Source organism: Neomonachus schauinslandi, chromosome 11 (genome assembly GCF_002201575.2).
Source record: "Neomonachus schauinslandi chromosome 11, ASM220157v2, whole genome shotgun sequence".
Taxonomy (NCBI): Eukaryota; Metazoa; Chordata; class Mammalia; order Carnivora; family Phocidae; genus Neomonachus; species Neomonachus schauinslandi.
In genome coordinates this window covers 58,695,419-58,716,984 of record NC_058413.1, presented here as the reverse complement: position 1 = coordinate 58,716,984, position 21,566 = coordinate 58,695,419, and positions in this window count along the sequence as shown.

The following is a 21,566-nucleotide window of genomic DNA, read 5'->3' as shown; positions in this document are numbered from 1 at the left end:
GAGAGTAACCATGTAAATACGGAAACAACTACTCATTTCAGCTGATTCTCCTTCCCCAGGGAAGCATATGGAACCATAGATTTCTGCTGTCTAAAATAGTTGGAACTCATGTGCCCAAAATTTTAAAAAATTTTTAAATTTTTTTAAGATTTTATTTATTTATTTGACAGAGGGAGAAAGAGAGAGAGAACACAAGCAGGAGGAGCGGCAGGCAGAGGGAGAAGCAGGCTCCCCATCAAGCAGGGAGCCCAATGCGGGGGGTGGGGGGGCCCGATGCCAGTTCCTGGCTGGCATCATGACCCGAACTGAAGGCAGACACTCAACAGATGGAGCCATCCAGGTGCCCTAGATTGCTAGCAAATCAGAGGAAAAAATGGCCGAAGAAGTTCTGGCAGTCCTTTGGGTCAGTGAGATTGGGGCAATCTTCATGCACCTGGCTGTGGAAGCCACCCACGGCCCTTGCAGTGACATCCCACTGATGAACAGATCCTCTTCCCTCCTGATGAAGGAGGGGGGCCAGGCCTGCTGGGCCCATAGGGCACCTGTGAGGCTCCCTCCTCCCCATGGAATGACCACACTTCCCTCTGCAAGCCGTCCTGCTCAGCCCTCTGTGCAGAGGCTACAGCTGGAGCGCCTTCTCTGCATCCCCTTGGCCAAATCCTACTTATTCCTCAGGACCTTGTTCCATCACCCCCTCATTGGCAGTTCATTTCTTGTCTACCCCAGATCTGCTTTACCAGCCTCCCCTAGGGGACCCACCTCAGTTCTAGAACCTAACACAATGTGGCTTTTATTTTTTTCAGTGCTTGTCTTTTGTCTTTTATCACAGAGCCAGGCACTCAAATATGTCTATTCAATGCAGCTGAATAAATTCTGCAGTCGCCCCAGAGCCTGTTTTATTTAAGGTCAGGTTATATTGGGTCCCTAGTGCGGGGCGCCATTACCTGGGTAGCAAGGAAAAGAAGCCCTCATGTTCGTTGAGCAGTTTATGGCTTCCGGAGTGTGTGTACATCCCTCTCCCCGCTCACTCCCCTTCACATCCCTGTCAGCGAGCAGTAGCAAGTGCTATTAATATTCTCACGATATGGATGAAAAAACAAAACTACAGGGAGATTAAACCATCAGCTCAGGGTCATGTCAGTGAGCTGTGGCCTCCTGTCCACATCTCTGTCAGGGCCCTGAGAGGTAGGGCTCGGTGATTATTGCTGACTTTCAAAAGCACCTGACCTAAGTCTCAACCCAGATGAGACGCCCCCACCCCACTTTGTCTGCTGCTTCTGAAAATTCACAGGCAAAATGGAACCTTTGCATATTGAATCCTGTTTTGAACCCCGGATGGGGGGTAAGGGTCAAAGGGGGGTGTCTTAGATTAAAGGACACATGTGGTGGGGTGCTGGAAAGCACAGGAAAGAAGGAAAAGCAGAGAACTTAGAGCCATCTTGGGCCACGATTCAGATTTTATAACTTCTGTCTGTGTGGGATTCCTTATAATTTTTCTTGTACAAGTTGGGGTAAATATAAATAAAGATGCATATGGAAATTCATTAATTTAAAAAATAATCTCTCTGAGCTTTAATTCTTCTTCAGTAGGAATGATAACAATAATACCTTCTGTGCCAGGTTGTCATGCCGATTTAATGAGAAACCAAATATAAATGGTCTTGCATGGCAGCGTACGGTTGGCATTTTTAAATGCTAGGCTGTTTCCCTTCTAACCCTCTGCCATGCAGCCTCCCTTTGACAGTATCTGTAGATTAGTTTGCTGATGACTTTTAAGGCTCAGAAGAAGGGAGAAAGAAAAGTCCTGTACCCCCACCCCTCCCAGGGACTGGACCATCAGAAGCTAGCCTTCTCTAAACATTTTGAGACAAGAGGCCCGTCCATTCTCAGTAGGACTCCTGTGACCTCCAGGCCTGAAGGCTCCTCACGTCTGCCTCCGTGGCTCCCAAAGCCTCCCCAGCTGTTTGTACACTCCACTTGCTCTTCCCCTCTATCTTATTTGCAAGGATGTCATTCCTTGTTGACGGTGAGTGGCAGTTACCTCTGGCCTGGACAGGAGTTATCCTGATGTCAAATATTTGAGAACAGTGCATTAACTCAGGAAGCAGCAGGACTGGAACATCTGTGCTGTCATCCAGTAGCCATGGGGCACAGTGTCAAGAGGGCAGGGTTTGGGGCAGTCAGACCTAGATTAGAATCCTGCCTCTTCCCCTTCCTGGCTCTTGGCTTATTCAGGTCACTCAGCTCCCGGGCTTCTTCATTTGCAAAATGACGATGTTTATAACAATAATACCTCTACCATAGTGCTGTTTGGAGGATGAAATAAAATTGTGCCTGAAACCCAGCAAGCACAATGCCCGGTACCTAGTAGGTAACTGTGAATCTAATGTCCTTAGCTGTGGCTAGCTGATGGCACTTGATTGCTAAACTCCTGCTTTTCCTTGAAGGTCGGCCCTTCGAGTCCTTCACTAACCCCTCAAGCCAATACCAGGGGTTTCCTTCTCTGCACCCCATCTGTTTGCCATGTGAATAGGAAGTCCCTGCTAAAACTCCTGTGTCCTTGACTTGGCTCTGAAGCCACTTGGCACATCGTTCAGGGAAATGTCAGACAAGGAGGGAATGAGAGGCAGAGTCCCCTCTGTCAGTGATGGTGGCCCAGGCTCCCTATCATTGCCCTGCAGACCTAGAGAGCAGCTTTCCTTTGAATTTGCCTTCCTGGGCTTTGGTGACTCATCAGGTTACTCAAGGGGCTGTCCCTCCTCTGCCTCAGGCAGATTGGGAGTGTGAACCAGAGAGGAGAGAGGGGTGGGGAGGCCCAGCAGCGACCACGTCTGTAGGTCAGAGGAACAGTGCATTTTAATGGGCTGGGAACCACACGAAAGGAGGGAAGGCAGATGCTTCAGCTTGGCCACCTATGGGCTATTGTGTCCCCAGCTAGTCCCCTGCCTGCCTCCCAATTAGGGCTGCAATTTGGCAGTCATTTCCTTGCTCCTGGGCAGAATGGGGCCCCTGCAAAAGTGTGAATAGCCGGGCTGCTTTGGGAGCCAGGAAGGCAGAAGTGACGAGGCCATTCAGGTCTGGGGATCACAAGGCTTCTATTGAGGACAGCCCCCTTGTCTCAACTTTTAGGCAGGGCTGGCTCCTGAGTGGCCCAATACTTGGGGGGTGCGGTTTGTATGACTCCTCTCCCCCCGCCAACCCCCCCCGCCCCCGCCCAGGGCTTGCAGTGATGAAACAAGGAGCAAACCAATCTATAGATACTCCTGAACAAGAACTAGATAGAAAGCATGACACAAAGAGCTAGGAGAGGCAACACACAAAAGGATGCCCGATTGGACCATACCACTGGGGAGAGTACTGAGAAATTGAGACTCACACAGTCGGGAAGGTGGGAAACCTGAGGAATAGTTAGGCTGGTTGAGAAAAGGTTATGGGACCAGGATTTCTTCTAAGTCTTAAAAACGTGTTGGCCATGACGAAGTAAAGATGAAAAGAAAGGACAAAGGCAGGGGGAAGGTCTGAGCAAAGATACAGTCAAGGGAATAAATGCATGAGGATCTGGTGTTCATCATATACCTGCTGGGTGCTTGACTCTTGTTGTGTATATAATCCTCACATCCACAGTAAAGTAGGACTAGGACCATGCCTCCATTTTGCAGATGGGCAAACTGAGGCCAAGGAGCCCTAACGAGCTGTTTAGCTGCTTGAGAGCAGGGAAAACATGTCTTATTAATCTCTGTATCCTGAGTACAGAACCCCAGAATAGGCTTCTGAGAAATATTCAGTGATGCTAAAAGGCATTCAGCATACTCAGGAATACAGCAGAGCCAGGATTCTAACTCGGGATTCCCCAAAGCCTGTGTTGCCTGTCTGTTTGCTGGAATGGGTACAAAGTGTTTGTAAATGAGGGTTGGGTGATAAGTATCAAGACGGGGATTGGGAAAATTCCAAATAAGAGGATAGGACTCCTGCTGGAGCCACTGGGAGTCATAGAAAGTTCTTGAGCTGAGGAGTGACCAGATGCCTGTGACTTTTTGGAACTTGTGTGAGTTTGTCAACGTGAACTGGTGGCACACATAGGGGTCATGTTTTACCCTCTTACTACATTTCCTCGGAGCGCGTGCGTGCCACTTCCCTTCAGTACCTGTTTTTCCTGCTTGCCATTTCTTGTTCACAGTGTCCTCTCTCTAGACTGTAAACTCTACACAGTCAGGAGGGGGGTCTGTGCGGCTCACCTCCATCCCCTCCTTGCCTGGTCCGGGATATGGTGGGTTCTCAGCTATTATGTGATGCATATGTTTTAGAAAGGGATAGTTAGTACCAGTTCGACTCATTTCCAGAGACATCTTCCAGACAACAGGTCAGTGTGAGCACAGGATTGGAAGGCAGAAGGCTACTGGGAAAGAGATGGGAGCAGATGCAAGCATGAAGCGAGGAATTCATCCTTCTTTTTTCTCCCCGACGCTTTGTTCTTCTGTTAGGGCACTTTCTGCGTGGTAGCATCACACATTACTTTCCCAGAGCTGCCATAACAAAGGACTACAAGCAGCAGGGCTCAAAACAATGAAACGGTATTCTCTCACGGTTCTGGGGGCTAGAAGTCCAAAGTCAAGGTTTTGGCAGGGTTGGTAGTTGCCCACAGGCCGTGGCGGTCATGGCCTGTGAGTGATAACTGTGGTCTGCCTCTGTCCTCCCCCTGCCCACCTCTGTGCCTTCACACGGCATTCTTCTCTCTGCCTGTGTCTCTTCTCCTTTATAAGGATGCCAGTTATATTGGATTACGGGCTCACCCCGAATCCATATGACCTCAGTTTAATTTACATCTTAATGACTCTGCAAAGACCCTGTTTCCCGAGAAGGTCACCAACCCAGGTCCCAGGGGTTAGGACCTCAACATGTTTTTGGGGGACACAATTCAAACCCCAGTAGTTGGTTATCACATAATAGTGGTAAATAGAATAACACATTTACATGGTGTTTTACAGCTCACGAAACAGTGATTATCACATCAAATTCCCGCAAAAATCCTAAGGGCAGGTGGCATAATCAGCCCTAGTAGAGACGCCAAAACTGAGGTTCAAAAGGTGATTTGCTGAAAATCATATAGCTTGGAAGTGACAGAAGGAGCCAAAGCTGGGAAATCCAACTCAGATCAGGCCTGTTCCCTCTGTGCATCTGACCTGTGGGAGCTGCTGGGGTGCGGGGCGGTTTAGTCATCCCTCCACACGTGCCCAGAGCACTCACAGGACCCTCAGGAGAGCCCAGCTCTCTGTAAATGCCTGCTGGCTCCAACTGCATTCATTCCAGAGCTTGCTCTTGCTCTGGAGAGAGCCTTCAAGGATAGCAAACCTGACGGTTACTGAGCGTCTCAGAGAGAGTAAACCGAATTTTGGGAGAACTAGGGTTTATCGAGTCAGTGGGCATTTCTGTAGGTGAGGTGCTGATTTCACTCTGGGCTGGGGGGAGCCGGAATTGCAATTCTCATTTTCTTCCTTTCCAAGAACAAGCCTGAGGCTTCTGCCAACCTTCAGGCCTCAGAAGCTTCTTGCCCTGCTGTCTGGGCCCCCTCCCTCCTTCGGGCTCACCCTTACCCTGTTCGTCACTCCCTGACTCAGCTCCACACTGCCCAGGGCAAATCCCAGACTGCCCTGTTTCCACCACCTTCTGGAACATCCCTTCTGTCCAGCAGTTACAGACTCAGCTAGTCTCCGGTTCCCATACACATCTTGGAGTTCCCACCTCTGCTCCCGTGGGGCAGCTTTCCCCCAGCGCCCTTTGCCATTCTCATGAGGGAGGACCTGCCAAGAGGGCTGGCACGGGCCTGCCAAGAGAGGCTGGCACAGTCCTGCCATGCAGAGACTCCACAAATGGGAACCAGAAGCTGTGCTTTCACCCAGACAATGACACTCGTAGCCACCGAGGACGCACGCACAGCTTTGCTGACCTCCCCGTCAGTCTCCAACAGCATCCTGTGAAGAAGGTAGCACCAGTGTGGTGTACAGATGAGGAATGGAGGCCCAGGGATGCCTGGCAGCTTCCCAGGGGCCTGAGTCTGCCTACGACCGCCGCCACTTGCCAGTCATGTCACTCTGGGCAAGCCGCTTCCTCTGTGGGCCTCGGGGCCCCTTCTCTACAAGGGGGTGACCTCCATTGCACAGGGCTCTTTGAAGCAACAGGCCCAGTGATCTCTGGAAGCGTGCTTGTTCGGCGCACAGCAGGTGCTCAGTCCGTTGTAGCTAGATTTCACAGCAGGAGAGGGGAACCTTGTTTCCTACAGGGAAAGGAAGCCAGCTTGTCCTGGGTGTGGAGGAAGGAAGGACAGGGCTTGCCCGGCACCGGGGGTGGGTGAAAGAGTATGGGGTGGAGCTAGGGTCCCCCACGGAGCCACACTGGGTGGACAGCCATGGAGCCAGCATGGATGATCACCCAGTTCTTCCTGGCTCTTCGCTCCCTAACCATGTGGGAATCACTGTCCCTTCCCAGTGTTCCAGTGCTGGGGATTCCAGATTTCATTTGGGGTGAGAAGTGAGAAAAGGGAGAACGGAAGGGCAGCCTGGGTGCTTGAAGCCACCCAGGAATCGACCCTGTTTGATGAAGAGGGAGCACAAAGATCTATGCCTCATGCTCTGGGGTCTGGGAGGTGCTGCGCAGAGTGCCCTGCAGTTTGCCCTGAGGTACTCAGCAAGGGAATAACACAGATCAGGACCCATGTTTCCCATTGCCAGCTTAGTACCCTGCACCCCCGTATGCCACGGGGATGGGGGACGTGGGGCTGGTGCCTGGACAGCACTTTAGGAAGTGGGGGCCCTGTAGGCTGATTGTCCACTTCCTGGTGGTGGTGGTTGTTGTGTGTGTGTGTGTTTGAGTGTGTGTGTGTGTGTGTGTTTTTACCCAAACCTTTGCGATCCGGGAGCATATATAGAATCATTATATGGGGTTTTCCCTAGCAAGAAACCCAGCCATCTTGGCGGCTAATTTAGCCTGTCACTTCAGAGCCCCACGGCTATTAGCAATTTACAGAGTGGGTATCTCCCAATTAGCCTATGAAGTAATTGTTCATTTGCCTTCCTCCTTCTGCCTCTAAGTGCACCACAGGCCTCCCTCCAGCCCTGCTTCCTTCCTCACAAGCCTTCCATCCACCCCGAATTTCCCAACCAGCAAACACCTGCAGGAGAGGGTGAGACATCAGGGCTGTGAGACAGAGCTAAAGGCTCTGCTCTCCTCCACAGCCATCCTGCAGAGGGCCTGGGGCTGAGCCACCGTGAGACTGGCTGCCCTTGACCTCAGGCCTCGAGTTTTCTTTCTGAGAACAGTCTGATGGTGTCATGTTGGTTATAAGGTAGATGTTTTTTTGAACCATCCACTGCCTAAAAAGAGAAAAGCCAATTTTACTTTCTCTCTAGAAAACACCCCTTATTGATTTCTTTTTTCCAAGAGAAATAAAAAGTCATTTGGTTATGGGCAAACACCAATTTTCTGTATCTTTCAGTTGAAGGGATGAGAGGAGTGATTACAGCTGTCCCATGGAAATAATAAATGCATGTCCACAGTCTATCATCCAAAGCTCTCGGGGTCAGATGTGTTTTGGAACTTGGCATGGTTTTAGATTTTAGCAAGGAACTAGGGTGCATCTACTGTATATTATGTAATACTCCCGTGGAGTCCGGGCCAGTGCTCCATAATCAAACCCATTAATTTTCTGCAGTGAACTGTTCACACTAAGTGGGAGAAATAAAGACAATAAATAGCTTCACATCACTTCAGGTCAGGTTTTGTCACCAAATGAGTTATTAAAAAATGAAAAATCTTTTGGGCTGAGGATTTTTTGAGGGTCAGGATTGGTAAGAGCCTGTGGCTCTATGATAAATATTTACTACTTCACTATATAAATCCATACAGAGATGAGGATCGTCTGTGCGAGGCTGTTTAAATCAGCTTTCCATAGTTCACGAAGATGCGAGGAACTCAGGTATGCCGCGGGCGGCGGTGGGGAGCCTTGTTCAGCGTGGCATCCTGAAGCCCGTTGAAGGCAAGGCACTGAGGCAGGACCTGCAAGCTGCTGGGTGGATATACGTACCAGCAGGTTCACTGTTGTCACAAGATCTGCTGGACCCCAGGAGCTGACCTAGTTGTTAAAATTACCATAGAAAATGAAAACAACTATCAAACAATAACAACAGCTCATACTTACAGAACACTTACTATTGTCAGGCACTGTTCCAAATGTGCTACATATTTTAACTCATTGAATTCTCATGATGACACGATCAGGTATTTTTGTAAGTGACTCACCCAAGATCACACAGCTAGTCAGTGGCAGAGCAAGGCTTGGGTCTCCAGGATTTTGGCTCCACAGGTCACTGTATATTATACTCTTGATGTCCCCTTTCTTCCTTCCTTCCTTCCTTCCTTTCTCTCTCTATTTTATTTATTTGACAGAGAGAGAGAGCACAAGCAGGGGGAGCGGCAGGCAGAGGGAGAGGGAGACTCCCCACTGAGCAAGGAGCCCAACATGGGACTCAATCCCAGGACCCTGGGATCATGACCTGAGCTGAAGGCAGACGCTTAACTGACTGAGCCACCCAGGTGCCCCTCCTCAGTTCACACTTTCAACCGCACTGCCTCTCTGCATTGTCCACTCCAGCCAGACTCAAGCAATAATGGGAATTAAGACTGCCAAGGGGGAACTGCCCTAATGAAATACTATGCATTATTGAGCCCTTGTCCTGCACCAGGCACTGGGCTAAGCGCTTTGTATTATCCTGTTTAAATCTCTCAACAACCATATACAGAAGAGTGGTGACGTTCACTTCCCAGATGAAGGAATTGAGGCTCAGAGCAGTGAGGACATGGCAGGGTCAGGATTTGAACCCAGGGCCGGCCAGCACTTGAGCCAAGGATCTCAGGGAGTGAAATCACAGGTGCTGACACCCAGGAGCTTACATGGAGGTTCAGGGATATATGTGTATGACACAGAGACAAGAAGGGCATTCTGAGAACTGTTAGGGGCCAGGCAGGTGGTCTTGGTGTCATGTCAGCACATGGAGTGGGACTAGAAAGACTCCACATCAGCCAAGGTGTAGCTCCTCTCTGGGCCTGTTTCCTGTCTGTAAAATGAGGAAGTAATACCCACCCTCCCTGCCAATACCAGGTGGTACTTGGAGTTCAGGAAGCCAAAGGATTTTAAGGCACAGTTTGGTTCTTTGCTTTTTTTGTGTGCAAAGATGTACCAAGAAGAGAACTATCTTTAAGAGAGTGACAAAGACCAAAGGGGATCTTTCAGAAGAAGAGTAGGAGATAAAGGGGCTCTAGTTATCTCCCTCTGCGTGTGCTGGGACAAGACTTAGGGTTCCCCTCCCTGGCCAGGATGGAGACATGGTAGTGCTAAAGGCTCTGTATGGTCTTTGGTGGTCCCCAGGACATCTGGATTTCCCTCTTGTCCTTACCCCACACATACACTGGCCTCCAAGCCCTGTGTATGTTACCTCATCCAACCTCTGAGATCTGGGCCTGCCCACCCCACCTCCATCCCACTGTTCTGGCTCATGCCACATTTTCCTGGACCAACACTAAAACAATGGCCACTTCCCTCGTCTCCCTAACACAAACCCATGTGTTATTCTTCTGCTCCAAACCATTCCATCTCTCCCCATCAATTACAGCAGGGGTCAGCAGATATTTTTCATAAAAGGCCAGATAGTAAATCTTTTGGAGTTTTCCATCCAAGAGGCATCATTGAGGATATTATGTGAATACTCATGTGATAAGAGAGAAAACAAATTTTCACATACTTTTTTTATTAATGAAGCTCAGAATATAATAATAATTGAACATTGTTTTTGTAATATAGGTATACAGATGAGAAAGATGGAATTTCATTTTTTGGAGGGGAGAGACCATTTTGATTAATAGGAGTTCAAATGGAAGTTTGCTTAATTGTAGTTAGTGTTTGTTACCATGAAATCGATTGCAGTTGTTTATTGGTAAAACCATTCTTAGTTCTCAAGCATAAAGTAGTGGATTTGGCCCCAGGCCTGTGGTTTGCATACCCCTGAACTATAGCAATGCCTCTCCACACTGGTTGCGTGCTGGAATAGCACCTTCTTAGAAGCACCCCAAGCCTAGGCCCATTAAGCAAGCATGTGTAGGCACGAGGCCGGAACATGAGTATGTCTGGAAGATGCTCCATGATTCTGATATGCAGCAAGGACTGAGAACCACTGGCCTGCAGGACAGTCCATGGAAGGCCCACCTCCATCTGATGCCACCAAGCTCTCCAGGCTCTTTGCTGGAACTCCTTGCTCTTCCCTCAGTTCTGGTAACTTCCTTTGGGGGTTGCTCACACTCGCCCCTCTGGGAATGTCCAAGTGTAACTCTTCCTCCTTTAAGCTTTAGCCCAGGTGCCCTCTTCTGTGGGAAGGTGTCCTCTCCCCTCCGGTTCCTGAGCCCCTTGTATTTCTCTACATGCTAGCAGACAGTGCCCCGCATTATAATTGCCCGTTTACCTATTGGAATCCTCCAGACTGTCAGCCCCGGGAAGGCAGGGCCTAGGCGCTCTCTTCCCTGGATGCTCAGTGTCCAGCCACCACCAGGATGGTCCCCATCCATCCACGCTTAATCAGTGTGTGCTGGGTGAAGGGAAGAATGCAGGAACCTGCTCCGGGGGCCCTGGGGAGGGCCTTGCCCCTGCGCCTGGGAGAGCATGCTCCCAGCGAAGGATGGCGCCTGGATGCCCTGGCAGGAAGGGCCAGCAGTGCTTGCTTTCTAGTTCCTGGTAATCACAAGTTTATTTTCTGGGAATCTCATGTTTTCTGTGACTTGCACTTTCTCACATTGGGACTTGGCACTTGTTTTAAAGAAACACAGTGGTTTTTCCTTGAAAAAAAATTTTTTTTTTCTGACTGTGAAGAATTTTGCTGCTGGAAAACTCAGCCCATGTGTGGTTAGAAGAAAAGAAAGTGTGGCTGCCATCTTGGCGCACAGCATCCTGCCCTGTTCTCTCCTCTCCATGCACTCGCCGCCATCACTGTGTCTGGCTTAGCCCCGACCTGGCACACGGCTCTGCGGCGGTGACCCATGCCTGGTTCTCACCCCCCTGGAGGTGGGATTGTTTCCATCCACACACAGACCCTCCAAACATTTCAAGACTGCCTGTGGAAGGCCCTGGCCACCTTTCATCCTCAGCGTATCTTTTGTTTGGGTCTTGTTTTGTTTTTTTGGTTGTTTAGTTTTAAATACACGAAAGGTAAACTGATGGTTCCTCAAAGTCCCAGGTTGTGAGAGACTGTTACCAAGTTACACAAAGGAAGGGAGGGAAACTCATTTACAGAGTGCATTCTCTGTGTACTAGGTGTCATGTATGTGTGTAGACTTTTTAATTTTTTCATTTTATCCTTGCAACAATCCTGCAAGGTAGATGGTATTTTAATTCCACTTTTTACTGAAGAGGAAACTGCATACCAGATAGATTAAGTGCCTTGCCCGAAGTCACACATAATTAAGGGGTAGAGCAACCACATTCTCTGTGTGTGTAAACCTTTTACCAGCATATAATACACATAAATAAAAGTGCATGACTCATACATGTATAGTCCAGGGAACTTGTCACAGTGAACATCGCTATGCAACCAGAACCTTCATCACGAAACAACATTAGCACCTCCTGAGGTCCCCCTCTGGCCCCTCTCAGCCTGTTTTCCCTCAGTTCCAGCAAGGATGGCTGCTCTCCTGACTTGTAACACTACGGATTAGTGTTGCTTATTTTCTAATTTCATAGAAATGGAGTCATGGAGCATTGACTCCTTTGTCAGTTCATGTACTTAGCATTATGTTTATGAGACACATTGTGTCGTTCCACATGGTTGTAGACAGTCATTTTCTTCACTCTGTAAGTTTTGCCTCGTGTGAGCATACGTTATTTATCCGCTGTACTGTTGGTGGACATTTGGTTACTTTCCAGTTTGGGGTTATTACAAATAGTGCTTCATTCAATATTCTTTCCATGTCTTTTGGCACTGATTTCATCCAAGGATTAGAGTTTCTGGTTGTAGGATATATGTTCACATTTCGTGAGTGCTGCTGGACTGGTCTCCAGAGTGGTGGTACCAACTTCCTCTCCCACCAGAAGTGCATGAGAGTTCTGACTGCTCCGTGTATTCCCTAACAACTGCCTTTTTCATTTTAGCCATATCAGTGCATCTCATTGTGGTTTTATTGGCATTTCCCTAGTATCTAATGAAGTAGAGCACCTTTTTAATGTGTTTATTGGAACATTTGGATATCTTATTTTGTGAAGTCCCTATTCAAGACTTTTTAAAATGAGATTGTCTGATTTTTTTCCCCTTATTTATTTCTAGGAATTCTTTACGTATTCTGGCACAAGTCCTTTGTCAGATATCGACAATCTCTTCTCTCATTCTGTGGCTTGTATTTTTGCTCTCTTAATGGTATCACCTGATAAGGAGAAGTTCCTAATTTTGCTGAAGTTCAGCTTTTCAATTTTTTTTTTCCTGTGGGCTCAGCACATTTTGTGTTTTGTTTAAGAAAACTTTGCCTACTCCAAGGTCATGAAGATGTTCTGAGTTTTCTTGTAGAAGTTTTATTATTTTCCCTTTTACATTTAGATTTGCAGTCCATCTGGAATTGATTTTCTTGTAAGGTGTGAAATAGAGGTCAAGGTTCATTGTTTTTTGTTTTTTTTTTTAGATTTTATTTATTTATTTGACAGAGAGAGACACAGCGAGAGAGGGAACACAAGCAGGGGAGTGGGAGAGGGAGAAGCAGGCTTCCTGAGGAGCAGGGAGCCCGATGCGGGGCTCGATCCCAGGACCCTGGGATCATGACCTGAGCCGAAGGCAGACGCTTAACGACTGAGCCACCCAGGCGCCCCGGTCAAGGTTCATTGTTTTATATGGATAACCAATTGACTTAGCAACATCTATGGAAAAGACCACCTTTCCTTCACAGCACTTTAGTGTCTTCTTTACCAGCTACCAGGTGACTGCACATTTGTGAGTCTGCTTCTGGACTCTTACAGTCAATTTTTTCAGCCAGAGATGATTCCAAAGTGTACCTTCTTTTCATTATTCTGTAATGGAAAGAATGTGAGTAAGTGATTTTGGAGCAAGTTAAAGATGAAAGGTCATGATGTGCTGTATTTGGGTGGGAGTGCTATCTAAGAGACATGGCAGGTACTCAAAGTCCCAAGTGGCTGATGGGGCTTGGCTGGGCAGGGGTGTGGGGTAACCGGGAGGGAGGAGGGGCAGTGAGAGCCTGTGCTTGCACATTAAGAGGGAGGTGTTAGGGAACCAGGCTGAAACCCATGAGCTAGGACCTTTGAAAACTTTGGGGGGGGGGTGGTAATCTCACAGGACAGGGAAAAACTAGTTTTCCTATAGCTGTAAAGTAAAGCAAATTGGTAGACAAGGGGTTATTTGTTAAGTAGAGTTTGTAACAGATTTTAATGAGGGTACATAATTTATATTTAGGGATTATTAGCTCTTCAAAATCTTGTTCTAACCGGGTTATTAATTACATTCTTTGATTATAGAAGTTAATCCATATATACTCTCTTCTTAATAGAGGATTATACTTTCTGTAGATGAGGCACAAGTAAATAAAGAGCCCTTAATAACCTAGCTTCTTTCAGGTTTCTATGATTGAAAACTCTTTACCCTCTGAGTTGAAACTATATGTTCTAAATGGACGTTATTGACCATGTGGTGAAACACACCCAAAATGTGGATAGTGCACATACATCAGTGGTTCTCAGTCTGGGCTGCACATTTGAGTCCCAAAGGGAGCTTTGAAAAAATGCTGGTTTCTGGATGGCAGAACCCAGAGCTTCTGATTCGACTGGTCTTGGGAGCAGCCTGGCAATCAGGATTCCTGAAAACTCCTCCAGTGAGTAGAAGATGCAGCCGCAGTTAAACCCCATGGGCTGAAATTGAGTGACTTCACTCTCGTGGAACTTGCCTTCCATTCATTCCATGCTGCTTTGGGTGGCAGCCCCCACTTGTGTCGTTAGGCAGCTTTCACTTACTATCCATTGTCATGGTTCAGTGACAGCAGGCTTTGGGATGTGCAGTGATTTCTCACTAAGGGGTTCTTCCTGACCATCCATTCAGATGCCATGTTGTGCAGGTTGGAGATCGAGGATCAGAGGGAGTGGTTTGTGCACGTCAATACAGCAGGTGAGCAGTGATGGGCTAAGACTGAAACCCGGGCCTTCTGAGTCACAGATGGGGTCTCATAACCTGCCAGTGTCAGCAGGAGGGTGGGGATGAAGAGCAGGACAGAGAAGTGGGTACCCCTCACTGGATACAAGGATGCTGAACAGAGAAGCTCCACAGTGTGAGGAGCAAGCACAAGGCTGGGCGTGGGTCAGATGACCCGTGACTGATGCTAAATGAATCCATGATGCATGCCTGAAAAGCCTTGTGCTTTACTATTACGTTATTATCCTGCTCACCAGAGAAACACTGACTAGATCCTACCGAGGAAAGCAAAGGAATCATGCACCCCGGGCCCTCTGCTGTGTGCACATCCTATGCGTCAGCCTGGGTTTAGAAGGCTGCAGATTAGTATTGCCGTGGCATTGGGCCAGAATCTGCAGTCACCCAACTGAAGGACATGTGTGTGTGTGTGTGTGTGTGCATGCGTGTGTGTGCACATGTGTGTGTATGTCTGGTTGGCTATGTTTTATCAGATGAATCAGTGGGAAGGGAAGAGTGAGGGGCAGGTTATCTTTATCCTAGTGCAGAAGGTTTCTTTGGTCGGTCAGTAGAAATATGAAGTTCAGCAGTCTGGCTGGGTTCAGGGGCAGGGACCCTGTCTTCTGTGGCCATTCAACTCTGTACCATGGTGTCTGGTACAGGGCTTGACACACAAAAGCTTCTCACGGCAGGTTGGCTGAATGAATGAGGAATTGAACAATCTCTATTATTCTTTCTAATATTTTGTTGACCAAGATGTGGGTAGTGTGGTGTTCTGTGTACATGGGGGGCGGTAGGGAGGGGAGGAAAGGAGAAGAGGGAGAATCAGAACAGGTGCTTCTCCCTGGCTGTAGGCCACCCTCTCTTGCCGAGCATCCCTGAGGCCCAGAGCCCACACATGGCGCAGAATGCCAGGACACATCAGTGAGGTGGTGATGGAGCAAGTGTATTCCTTACCTCATTTGTGGCGGGAGCTTGAAATATGGCAGTTCTCGTCCCAATTTGCCTATTGTCAGATGCCCACCAGAAAATTAGAATTCATCCCAGATGGTTCAAATAAGGGGACTTGAATGGAGGAACTATTTAGCAGACACAGGACAGGCAGGGTTGAGGGAATAAGTAAGAGATGTGGAGGCCATCTAGGTGGGTGGAGCCCCAACCACCCAGGTCTGAAGGGGCCAGGAGAGAAAGTGGTGTTTCTGGAGCCCAAGGAGAGCAGGATGGGGGAGGGGTGTGCCCCACTGAAGAGGCTGTAGGCAGGAGCTGTGGTTGTGGAGGATGGAGCACCAAAGCAGAGAGGGAGCAGACAAGAAATCCCTTGGTCCCCTGCTCTCCCATCTCTTGCTAGTGCCTTCCATCAGCCCAAGGTGCTCTTGCTGGCCTGCAAAGGGCCCCGAAGGGCGCATCCACTGGGACATCCTCCCTGGCTCAGAGCGGGGCAGAGAGAGGTGGGGCATGGATAGAGGGCAGGCGGGGGCAGTTGGAGAAGCAGCCCCACACGTGCAGGGAAGAGTCTGTATGGGCAAGGAGAGACCCAGGGGACAAGGAAACAGATCTGCAGGCAGAATGTTCCTGCCCTCAGTCCCTGGGGAATGTGAGCATCAGGGAAGTAATGATATCATATCCAGGAATCTCATCCTGGACCCATAATTACATGTACAGGAATTTTTTTAAGAGTTGATGGCAGTGGTTTTAATGTCTCACAAATATTCCTCTAAGGAATCTCCCCACAGGAGAGGAGTGGTTTTGTTTTGTAGGCCTAGAGCCAACCCCAAGCCTTTGGACATGAGGCTACCAGGCTCTTCTGGGGAGGAGATCCCCCTCTCTCTTCCCCCAACCCCCAACTCCACTGAGGGCTCAGGTCTGTTGGCCCCAGGTGTTCTGGACCTCAGGATCCCTTCGACTCTGCCTTGTGGGGAGCTTCCTTCAGGAAGTCTTACCAGGGAGTTGGTGGTAGAGTTTCTGAAGGAGTTACTGAACTCTCAGAGCGTGGGGAAATGTGGGTTCTGGTAAAAGCTTCTTTGGGAACTCTGTATTTGCTCGTTTTGACTAAATTTTGGACTGAGAGTGGAATGTGCATAAGTAGGAGGCTTTTATTCCACCAAAAGCAGAATCTGTATAAGGCAGAGGGAAGAAATAGGAGGCAGAAAAACAAGAACGTATGTTTGAAGCGCCCAGGTTAAGGAAAGGTGTTCACTGAGACTGTCTCCTCTAACCCTCAGAGAACCCCCTGGCAGGGGTGCTGTCTGCTCAGTTGAAATGGCTCAGGAGTTGCCCAGGCCAATGGCTTCAGTTCGAATCTCAGCCTTCCCCTAATGCGCTGTGTGGCCTTGGGCAATTCCCTATCCCTCTCCGAGTCAATATTTTCTCCTTTGTAAAGTGGCATCCTAATTATGTCTGTGTTGAGATGGTTTATGCAAAAATCTTCTATTATCGGGGATATGCCAAATGTTCATGAATGTAAGCTGATTTTGAAGCCACTGTTTAGAGTGACCCAAGAGCCTCCTCCTTCCTGTTCTCATAGAGCCTTGTTTGTAGCTCTGTCCCAGTGCTTCCCCACTCACTTGTCTACCTTCCCCACCGGCCTGGCAGGTCCTTGTACCTGCATGCCTGACCCCGTGTCTCATACAGAGAGGGAAGCAGTCTGGATGTGTTGAACAAATGATGGAATGGTGAGCAAATGGTGGGGGACTCCTGAAGTTCAGGGCTAGCTCTGACGTCTTTGAGCCACTGCAGAAGCTCTGGATGTCCTAGACGGGGAGCCCTGGAACATTCCAGAAACCCAATGCATTTAGAAAGCTGTGCACACTGGCTCTTTTCCTCCTGAAGTATTTTCAGGCCATTTAAGTGGGAGCATGACTGCCTTGTTGGCTACAATTCCTGCCTGCACTGTTCCTGTGCCGAAGAGTCAGGGCTGTGGGGGGCCTATGGGGGGCCTGCCCGGGATCTCAGAGCCTCTTGAGAGGCCTCCTGCATGCTGGTTTCCTGCAGCTGGGCCTTGGCATAAGCTGTCTCCTTGAATTCTCACAGAACTCTGTTCTGTGTTATTCTTATCCTCAACACACAGCCGAGAAACCAAGATTCAGGCACTTCGTTAGCCCACTGGTGGTCACACAGCATGCGTTTGGCCCCAAGCGTTACCTCACGGCCCCTCCTACTCAACACTCCTTACAAGACTTCCAGTTGCCCACTGAGGAAGCCTCAGTATCCAATTCTTAGTAATGGATCTGTTACCGCTCCCTTAAAATGCACAGGAGGAGCTACATTTCCCCAGCTCTCTTCACTGGGACACTTGCGCCCTGAGATGCTTGGCTATAAGAACATTCTGTGATCAAGTGCATTTGGGAAGTTGTCCTCCTGGGAGAGTCAAAGTGCATATTCCCAGGTTCAAGATTCTGAGACGTCCTGCGGTAAGGAAGCCTAATCAAGACAGCTTTCCCCAAGCCTATGTGACCAAGAACTTTTGTTAGCTTCTCTTCACTTCCTGCAGAGCCAAGTAAACACTGAAATAGGTGCATCAGCCTTGTTCCCAAGACCTGACTTGGCACACGGGCCCCCGGGGTGGGGAACCCTGCCTGACACCGCCCGGTCCCTGAAAGAGCTTGGGACTCCCACCTCTGGGATTCGGAAGCATGGTCCAGCCCTGAATCATCCCCCATTCCCATTGGTTTCACCTGGTCTTGATGTGGAAAACGCCCATATATGCTGCTCCCAAGAACTCCCAGTAACTTACGAGAAAAACAAAAACCAGAACTCGTTTGGGTCATTTTGATTTGCTTTTCTCATGAAGTGTTTACTGGATTTCCAAGCACGTCTGCCATCTTACCTCCTTTTATAAAGGGACTTGGGGAGGCTCACATCCCCGCGTCTGTGTTGGGGGAGGGAGAGTCATGTAGACAGAGGAAAGTTGTCCCGGTTCCCTCTGCCCCACCTCGTCCTCCACCACTGACTGCTTTGCAGAGAACAGGAAAGGGGTAAGGAGCACATGAAGGCAGCTGGGCTGCCGCATGTCCAAAACAGAGCCTTGAACTCCCGTGGTCCCCCCGCCCTGCCCCCACAACCCAGAATCTTCCCTAACGCGTGCTTGTCCATAAGCAGCGCCACCAGCAGCCCAGGTCCTCAGGCCCGAATTGTGCAAGGCATCTGGATTGCCCTTTCCCTCACCCCCCTCAGCCCATCCTCTGTCCAGGCCGGTTGGAAGAACAGCAGTTGGGTGTGTGGGCTCTGGATCCCCATGGCCGCGGTTCAGATGCTGCCTCTACCACATCCTAACTGGGTGGTCTCAGGGAAGTTACCTGACCTCTCTGGTCCTCACCTGGAGAGAATAGGAGGCCTGACCTCACCGGGCTGCCAGGAGGATCGCATGAGAGAGTGAATGTGCTTTGTGCGGTGCTGGACAGCACTCACATACACGTCGGGTATCATCAGTACCCCTCTTGAACCTGTCCGTCTCTCTCCATCTCGGTTGGTGTTACCCTGGCCCAGACCATTGTCATCGCTCCCTGAGCCATTGTAACAGTGTCCAAGAGGGTTCCATTTCCACTTTATTCTAAGATCGTTTCTACCCAGAGCCACCAGAGCGATCTTTTCACAACTCATATGACAACCTCCCGCTGCTGCATAGAATGTTCCAAGTAGGTTTATCATCGTAATTCAAATGAAATTTCAACAACGCACATGGGACCTGGCCTGTGAGGTAGTAGCTCTTTGGCCTTCTTTGTGCCATTCTCACCCTCCTTGTGCTGTTCCAGGCACTCCGACCTCTGCTCTGTCCCTTAACCCCTCCAGCCCCTGGCCATATAGCAGAATCTGCATATACTGCTGGCCCATTCTAGAATGGCTCTGTCTTCTTTAATGCACCTGTTCAGCACCCTCTCTCACAAAGGCTTTCCTCTTGGACTGTCTTTTTCATCAAAATGTACATTTCTTCACAGCTGTAGTTATTTTATTTTTTCATTTATTGTCACGTGCCCCTATGAGCCCTGTAATCTCTGTGAGGACGGGGACTCCGGTTTACCACTCTGTTCCCAGAATGAATGCAGAAGGAGGGATAAAGACAGAATAAGTTATGGTCTGGCAGAGCCATCTTCCTTGTATCATCCGCATTTCATAGGTGGGGAAGTTGAGCTCCTTTCCCAAGGACTAGGATTCGAATCCGGGAAGACCGGGGGCCTGCAATCCACCCTTTAACCACCCAGCTCTTCTGCCTCCTTTGTTAGGGGAAGCTGAGCCTGAACTTAAGTGAGATGGGGAAACGGATCAGAGCAAAGCATGCACCAGAGTGAGAGTCTGGACTAGAATCCTGAAGAAGGAGCTGGAGCCTTCCTCCCACACCAGTTTAGCTGGGCTGTTATGGAACCTTACTTCCCTGCCCGTCTTCCTTGCTCTCATCTATCTGCTTTCATTCCTCGCCCTTTGCCCCGTGGGAGGGCTTGATCCCACATTCAGGCTGCAAGCCAAGCAGGAGAAGGAACCAGAGAGCCTGTAGGTGAGGACGGCTCTGGGGCTTTGGCAGGTTTTCTCCTGAGTGAGAATTCCCGCAAGAGAGCAAAGTATTAGCATTTAGGGGAGAAACAGTCTTCCTTTTACCTCCCAAATTTGTGGGCCATAACAGACCCTGGTCTTTTTAGACCAGTGAGCCCAAAATAGTTCTCAAGGATGGCATAGAGAATAGAGGTAACAAAATGAGAAGGTGCTCAGTTGTGTGTAGTGTTTGAGTCTCACCTCTGCATTAGGGTGAAGACACACTTCTTGGGGTAATACCCTGGGCAGGCGACAAAAGGATGGGGAAAGTAACCCTGGAAGAGTTAGAGAATTCTGTATTTTGTGACAGGGCTGTGTCTCCTTTTGTTTCTTTCTGGAACATTGTAGCTTTTCGGTAAATCCCATTCTGTCCTCGGGCTTCCTAGAGAGCTCAGAACACCTCTCTCTTAAGAGCACGTTTAGCCCTCGGGCTCCCGTCTTAGAAATGCTGGCTAGCACGTCATCCTGGCTTATGCCGGGCACACGGTGAGTGCTTCGCCAGCGCTATTACTGCTGCGATAATCAAGGAAGAGCAGGAGGCATCTGTGTGGAGTGACTGGTGTGTGGCCAGGGCTCGTGGGCCCATGCCCCCTCAGGCCCCCAGCGAGCCTGCCGGGGTGACTGTTGCTCTCCCACCGCACTGGCTAGCGAACGAAAGCTTGCCCAGCGTGGGCTGTCACTCAGGAGGAAGCCAGTCGTTCCTAGAGCGACTGCTGAGTGAGTCTCAGAGCTGGGATGACGGCCCGGGTGTCTCGAGCCCCAGAGCTATGCACTCCCCAGCCGGCTGAGTTTCCTGTGGCCGCTAAAACAATTCCACAGACTGGGGGGCTCAAACCACAGAAATGTATTCTCTCACAGTTCTGAGGCTGGAAGTCCAAAATCAGTGTCCCTGGGTTGAAACTGAGGTTTCAACAGTGCCGTGCTCCCTCTGGAGGCTCTAGAGGAGCGTCTGTTCCTTGCCTCTTCCAGCTTCCCGTGGCTGCAGGCCTTCCTCGGTTTGTGGCCACATCATTCCCATGTCCACCTGTCGTCCCGTCACCTTCTCATGCAAATGTTGGATCGCTCTGCCGCCCTCTCCTAGGGACATTCGTGATGGCCTTTAGTGCATCCTCAGATAATCCAGGATAATCTTCCCATTGTAAGATTCTTAATCACAGCTGTGGAAACTCTTTCTCTAAACAGGATAACATTTCCAGGCTCCAGGGGGTCATTATTCAGCCGTCCACTCCAGCTCTAGGGGCTGCACACAGAATATGCACAGATCCTGTTCCGGGTACAGATGTGGATGGGCAGGAAGCCGGGCTGAATGTGAGCCCCTCAGAAGGGACACCCCGCTCCAGCAAAGGCAGGACAAGACGTTAGCAGGGGGTCGTTGTCATCCTCGGGAAGGGGGATGTGCTTTGGCTTCTGATGGGAATTAAATTTGAGATGTGGGGACCACATTCTTTCATCACAGAGTTACTGAGCAGACATCCTCTGGCCAGCCCTCTGGGTCCCACATTCCAGACAAGGAAACTGGTCAAGAGACTATCATATGTACTGCACCGAGTGCTGGGATAAAGGAACGCACCACTGACTAGGGCATTTCAGCTCTGCCTGGGAAGGCTTCCAGGAGGCGGCGCTACTTGAACTGAAGCTGCAAGATTAGTAGGAGTTGGCCAGGTCGACCCAAGACAGGGAAAGAGCAGCAGGTACAAAGCGACGTGCTCGAGACTGGACTTGCCTTCTGCCTGTGGAGGTTGCCCCATGGTCCCCTTAGGACTGAGGTAAATCTTGGATGAGGGCGTGTAGAGCCAGATATTTCTTCTTGTTGTTACTCTTTGAAGTGCG